Below are 7,500 nucleotides of genomic sequence, written 5' to 3'. Positions count from 1 at the left end.
ACGAGAAGAAAGAGCACAGGAAAGAGAAGCAAGGAAATTACAACTAGAATTAAAAGCAATAGTTAAAGTCTAACTAAAAAAAAAAAAAAAAACTGCGATTGCAAGATCCTTGCGTTACTCCTGAAAAAACATGATCCAAAAACATTTGATCAAATGGTGTAAGTGGCAGAGTTGTACTTGGAGGCCCATATAAAATAGGGTAGGAAAGATTGGGAAGAGTAGGATAAAGTGCGTCCAGTAATCAGAGGGTGGATGGAAGCAACAGCGCTGCGTCAGGTGTGGAAAAAGGTGAAGCTCGAGTGAAAGGTACAATGCGCGTTTGTTTCGTGTGTGGTCGAGGCAATCATCTAGCCAAGGATTGTTACAAAAGATTCGAAGAACCAAAGTATAAGGGTGATTAATTTACAAAATTTTATGTTGAAAGAGCAGATATGGCTAATCATCATGATAAGTTAATAATAGCAAAGGCTGGCGTGGAAGGTATAATTGTGGAAATTTGTCGTGACCCTGGGGGCACGACAATGCTTGTTAGGGATAGTTTGATTCCTAAAAATAAATTTACGGGTAGAAGGGTGGATACAAGATGGCTAATGATATGGTATTCAATTATCCAGAGGCATGTATCCACGCATGTATGCCAGATCCTATTAAGAGTTGGTAGCCGGAACGATTGATGGATCAACTACTGCTGGGGCGAGTGTGCAGGTGAGTGCGGCGACGACAAGGTTGCAAAAGAAAAGGGATGGAGTGTCTGCGAGAGGTCAGTCCAAACATAGGGTCAGAGATGCATTGAAAATGAATAAGGGTAAAGACATTGGTAGGTTACAAAAGGAGGATGAGACTTTAAATAAAATTCGTGAACACGAAGAATGCAAGAGGATGTTGAGCGAGAGTCCGCGGGTGAGTCTCGTGGCTTCGCGGCCAAGCGCGGTGTGTTGACAACCACGCCATACCATGCGATGGGTAATGGTCTAGTTGAGAGGGTCAATGGCGTCTTGAAAAAGATGTTGAAACGGATGTGTGTTGAACAGGCGAAAATTAGGCCACGATTTATCGATCCACTCTCATTTGCATATCGGAAAGTTCCTCAAGCAAGCACGAAATTTTCACCGTTGGAACTATTATACGGTCATTCAGTGCGTGGACCACTTGCATCATTGCGCGAGTTGTGGGGGCGATCATGAGGAATTAAAGGACGACATGCGGACCACATATGTGTACATTATTAGTTTGAGAAAAAGGCTGCAGCAAAAGTGTAAACTGGCGCAGGAGGACTTGGTGAAGGCTGGTGATAGCCATCAATACTGTTATGACAAGCGAGCGTGCGAAAGAGAAGTAGATGTCGGGAATAAAGTGTTTTTCTTACTTCCCGCAAGTCACAATAAACTCTTAATGTAGTGGCAAGGTCCTTCTGATGTCATTAAAAAGGCCAACCGACACAATTACGTGATTAAACGCTACTATGAGCGGTCATTTGAAAATGTTACGAAGTGTAAAAGTACCGCGAAACGCGGTGATGAGGCAACATGCGATGTTAATATGCGTAATGTGATGGAATGTGAGAGTAAAGAGAACAGGAATAGTGATAAGGAGGAAACTAATGATTTGAACCAAGCTTATATGGCTGTAATTCGCGGAAGTATAGACGAGGGCGGTGAGGTAATTGCGCTCCCAAGCTATGTTCACAAGGAGGACGGTTGTAACGTAAAAGCGAATGAGGAACTGAACGCGAATCAGAAAAGATATGGCGAACATTTTGGCGAAATATGATATAGTTCGGGAGTGATCGCGTTTGTCTTGGCAGCCGGGAACCATAAGCCAACCGTATTTGACTCGGAGCCTGTGCCTGGTCAAGGTCTGAGCTGCGTTGGCGGAAGTAAATGTTTCACCAAGATGGATCCTTCACGCGGGTATTGGCAAATCCCGATTAGTAAAGATGTAAAGAGTTTACGTTTAAACATGGCGAGAATATCATGCAATAACATCAGGAACGTAGAAATTTCCGTCGATGACGTTTTGATCCATGCGGTTGAATGGGAACAACGTTTAGAAACTTTGCGACGCGTATTAAACGTTTTGAAAATTGCATCGTTCACCGTTCGTCCATCAAAGACGGAGGTGTTACTTGGGTAGTAACGTAGGCGGGGGGATAACGCAAACGAATGCCGACAAAGTAAAGAAAATCGTGGAAATAAATATACCGACGACAAAAAGACAGGTGAGATCTTTCCTCGGGCTGACAGGATATTACCGTCCGCGTGTATCGAAACATGCCCCGACCGCCGCTCCTCTCTCTGACCGAGCCAAAAAGCGCCGCCCTAAGAGAGTCAACTGGGGATTCGCCAGAATGAGTCATTTGAGAAGCTGAAAGAGCCACCAAGTGCTCAACCTATTCTTAAACTTCCTGATTTATCAAAAGATCTTATATTGCAAGTTGACGTTTCCGATATAGGCCTAGGTGCGAACCGGTTCTTCTGCAATACGGAAACGGACATCGTTGCCCAGAACTTTACACTAACAGAAAATTGAAAGGAGCCGAGAGAAATTAATCTGTGATTGAAAAATGATGTTTAGCGGTGTTTTGGGCCGTAAATCTTATTTATTTGTGTGTGCGTTGATAAATGTACCTAAGGTTAAGTTTCTTTCTTTACCCATCATGTGATTGATTAATGTATATATCCGTCACAAAAGAGTAAACGATCTAAACTTGAAGATCTGATTTCATAATCAAATATCTAAAGAATATCTCACAATGCGTATATGTATATGTGTGTGTGAGTGTGAGTGTGGGTGTGGGTGTGTGTGTGGGGGGGGGGGGGTAGGTGTGTGTGTTTGTGTGTAGGTGTGTGTGTGTGCGTGCGTGTGTGTAGGTGTATGTGTGTGGGTGTGTGTGTGTAGGTGTGTGTGTGTGTGTAGGTGTATTGGCGGGGGGGGGCGATATTTAGGGGGGTGGGCAACACTCCCCCCCTCCCCTGGATGGGGGGGCAGAGGGGGGGGGGAGGGAGACGGTGGCACCTCCCGCAATAAAAGGAAGGATCGCAAGAGTTGCCATACTGACCACTGGCAGAGCGGGGGTTCTTAACGGGTGGGTAAATGGGTGTTCACCGTCAACCAGATCGGCGCCAGGGAGGGAAAGAGGATTTGTTCGTTGGAGTTGGGGACGATGGTTCACGATTGTATTACGTTGAATAGTGAACTGCGAGGGGGTGTGGAAAAGGAGGGGGTAACAAGAAATCGGAGGAAGGTGGCAGGTCGGGAGGGAGCGGTCAGAACGGGACAACAAGAGAGGAGAGGTCAGGCAAGGATAGTCAACAAGAGTGAGGAGGGGGAAGAAGGCTCCTTGCGTGTAGGGAGGGAGGTGATATAGGGAGCGGAGGGGAGGGAGGAGGGAAGGAGAAGTGCTCGGATAGCGAGGGAGGGAGGGATAATATAATACGGATCAGATTTTTCCGTCACTACAATAAACCGGAAAAGAGTACTTGGCACTATCTAAGTTTCGCAATTCTCAAGATTTTGATAATTAATTTTGCTCTACAGTTTTGCATTGCTACGCGTATTTTTTTCGATATTAAAAATAATAAAGAATAAAATCTTAAGATATGCCCGATAAATCTTAGATGTGATTCCCCCTTCACTTGAAACTGGCACTTCCAAGATTGTGAATAAAATCATCGTTGCCCTCCAATTCAGGCGTCCACACTTTGTAATACGCTCTAACTCCTAGATATGGACCGCTCTGAGGCCAGCTCACACACGTGACTGACGCGCAGACACCTCCGAGCAGCCGACGGGAGAGGGGCGGCGGGGGGGCAGGCCACTGGGACTTGGTTGACGACTGGTGGTGGGGTCGGGTGGGGAGGCCACTCCGTGCTGCGGCGGCCCGTGGGTCTGGGAGGGTCGGAGGAGGGGGGGAGGGGGGTGGGGGGCTACGGGGTGTCAGTGGAGACTGGGGGCTCTGAGGAGGGAATAGGGAGGGACCCGGTGGAGGGAGGCGAACTATCCAGGAGCGAGGAGGAGGAGAGCGAGGAGGAGGGACGGGCTTGTGGGAGATGGACCTGCGTGTTGTGAGGGGATAAGGAGAAGAGGAGAGACGGGAAATAATCACTGATTCCTAAGCGTCGGCAAATCCCTCCCCGTGGGACGGCTTCTACGCTACTGTAACATACTGGACGAGACATCAACCTCTTTCCTCCTAACGGCGAGCGTGCCCATTAGGGCATGAGCTGAGTTAGAGATAGGAAAGGGGGGTAGTGCTCGTATGGAGGCAGGGCAGGGGGTAGGGAGGGCCGTGGGGGGCGGGAGGGGGAATATGGGGAGAGCGGAGGAAGGAGGAGGAGGACTCGAGAGTGGAGGATGATCGGCGGAGGAGGAGGAGGAGGTGGAGAGAGGGAGAGATAGGGAGGAGGAGGAGGAGGAGGAGGTGACCGCGAGGAGGAGAGGAGGATAGGAGGCCGGCGGGGGAGGGGGGTGGTCGGCGGGGACGCGTAGCTGACCGCCGAAGGAAGAGGTGTATGGATAAATGTTCTGTGTGCTTGCGTACATACGCAAGGAAGGAGAGGAATCAGAAAATAAAAAAAAATTTAAGATAAATGGGGAAGAAATAACGAAAACCTATAGAAAAAGGAATTTTATCTATCACTTATCGACGAAACTATCCCTACCACGGAGATACTGGTAACAAAATAGTGATAAATTTGATGATGATTAACCTTAAAAATATGATAAAAACAATGATGATGGGTGTAACAATGATAACGGTAAAGCAAGAGCAGTGGAATTGATGATGATAACAATGATTATGATAATAACACTGATATTGCTGATGAAAAAAACAATAACAACAATGGTGATGATGATAACAATGATATTAATGATGGCTGTGAAGATCATGGGTGTAGTATTGGAATTTAATGTGGAGAATTTGTATGAGAGGTAATAATAGTTTATGATTATCTATGATATGCAATAAGGTTATTCAGTAAGTTACAGCAGGTCTAATACACAATTATGATAATATGGCTGTAGTAGTATGATAAGTAATAACTCTTTATATTAAGGGTCCAATGACGAGGTCTACTTAATTCGCCGCTGTCCACGTCAATCAACACGCTCTCAGCCGTACGGAGGACTATTTGCGCAATGTACTATCCCTGCTACTTATCACTCACGGCCTCTCACGACTACTCCCCCCTCCATCTACAACCCTAATCCCCAACCCAAACCCCAATTTGTTTATTTTATTTTTTTTTCTTAGTCTTTTTCGATTATTTTCTGTCTCTAGCCACTGAGCAGGCGGACGACGGCGGCGATCAGCGTTGGGTAACGGACGGACACGAAAAGAAACGCGCGGCAGGAGAAAGGAACACCGACAGACAACGCGAGCGCGGCGACCGGCCGCAGGCGGCCGTCAACCTTCACAAGCGCACCCGCGGCGACAGAAAGCAAACAGAAAAGATAAATGAGAAGAGCGACACCCCAGGCGCGAGAGAAAGCAAGGAAGGGGGCCTGAGACGCCCCGCATGCGCGAGAGCGAGAGCGACGTCGAGCAGCGAACAGACAACCGCGGGCAGCGAAGGCGACACCATGCGGGAAACAGCTCGACGGAGGCAAAAGGTAACAGAGGCGCGAAGACGCCCCGCACGCTGGCTCTGCCTCTCTCATCTTATCGCTGTCTTCTCTCCTCGCCTGCGCCTCCCTCCCTCCCCCTCTCCTCGCTCTCTCCGTCTTTCCAACCTCCCTCCCCCTCTCTCCTCTACTCCTCCTTCTCCCCTCCTCTCCATGCTCCCTTTACTTTCTCCCTTTCATAACACTACCATTCTGACTCACTCTCTTCTTTCTCTATCTCACGTACTTACATCTTTCACCTCTCTCTCTTCGATCCTTCTCTTTTTCCCTCCTTTCCCTCTCTCCTCCGCTCTTTCCTCTTCTCCCTCCGTCTCCTCTCTCCCTCTCTCTTTCCTTGCTCCCTCTCTCTCTCTATATGCTCCCTCCCCCCCCCCCCTCTCTCTCTCTCTCTCTCTCTCCTCTTCTCATGCTCGCCTCTCTGCCTCTCTGTCTACTCTGTCTCCTTATCTCTGTCTCTGTCTGTCTCATGCTCCCTCTCTCTCTTATTCAACTACATTTGAGACTCAGTCCCTCTATTTCTCTGTCTCAGTTGCTTACTCTCTCCTCTCTCTCTTATTCAACTACCATCTGACTCAGTCCCTCTATTTCTCTTTCTCACGTACTTACTCTCTCCTCTCTCTCTCATGCTCCCTCTCTCTCTTATTCAACTACCATCTGACTCAGTCCCTCTATTTCTCTTTCTCACGTACTTACTCTCTCCTCTCTCTCTCATGCTCCCTCTCTCTCTTACTCAACTACCATCTGACTCACTCCCTCTCTTTCTCTTTCTCACGTACTTACTCTCTCCTCTCTCTCTCTCATGCTCCCTCTCTCTCTTACTCAACTACCATCTGACTCACTCTCTCTCTTTCTCTTTCTCACGTACTTACTCTCTCCTCTCTCTCTCTCTCTCTCTCTCTCTCATGCTCCCTCTCTCTCTTATTCAACTACCATCTGACTCTCTCTCTTTCTCTTTCTCACGTACTTACTCACTCTCTCCTCTCTCTCTTATTCAACTACCATCTGACTCAGTCCCTCTATTTCTCTTTCTCACGTACTTACTCTCTCTCTCTCTCATGCTCCCTCTCTCTCTTATTCAACTACCATCTGACTCACTCTCTCTATTTCTCTCTCACTACCTCTCTCTCTCTCTCTCTCTCTCTCTCTCCCGCTCTCCCTCTCTCTCTCTCTCTCCCGCCCCCTCTCTCTCTCTCTCTCTCTCTCTCTCTCTCTCTCTCTCTTCTCTCTCTCTCTCTCTCTCTCTCTCTCTCTCTCTCTCTCTCTCTCTCTCTTCTCTCTCTCTCTCTCTCTCTCTCTCTCTCTCTCTCTCTCTCTCTCTCTCTCTCTCTCTCTCTCTCTCTCTCTCTCTCTCTCTCTCTCTCTCTCTCTCTCTCTCTCTCTCTCTCTCTCTCTCATGCTCCCTCTTTCTCTTACTAAACTACCATCTGACTCACTCTCTCTCTTTCTCTTTCTCACGTACTTACTCTCTCCTCTCTCTCTCTCTCTCTCTCTTTCTCTCTCTCGCTCTCTCTCTCTCTCTCTCTCTCCTGCTCCCTCTCTCTCTCTCTCTCTCTCTCTCTCTCTCTCTCTCTCTCTCTCTCTCTCATGCTTCCTCTCTCTCTCTCATGCTCCCTCTCTCTCTCTCTCATGCTCCCTCTCTCTCTTATTCAACTACCATCTGACTCAGTCCCTCTATTTCTCTTTCTCACGTACTTACTCTCTCCTCTCTCTCTCTCTTTCTCTCTTTTGCGACCTCCTCCTCTCTACCTTATGCCCCCCTGACCCTTGACCTCTCCCCCTCTTCCTTATCTTCCTTCCCCCCCTTCCTTATTTCCCTTTTCTCTCCCTTCCTTCCCCCCCCCCCCCCCGTCCTAGCCTTGTGTTCCTCTTCTCCCC

This window comes from Penaeus japonicus, unplaced genomic scaffold, assembly GCF_977035675.1.
Source record: "Penaeus japonicus unplaced genomic scaffold, GWHDUDI00000001_assembly GWHDUDI00002037, whole genome shotgun sequence".
Taxonomy (NCBI): Eukaryota; Metazoa; Arthropoda; class Malacostraca; order Decapoda; family Penaeidae; genus Penaeus; species Penaeus japonicus.
Note: the sequence above shows the minus strand (reverse complement) of the source record.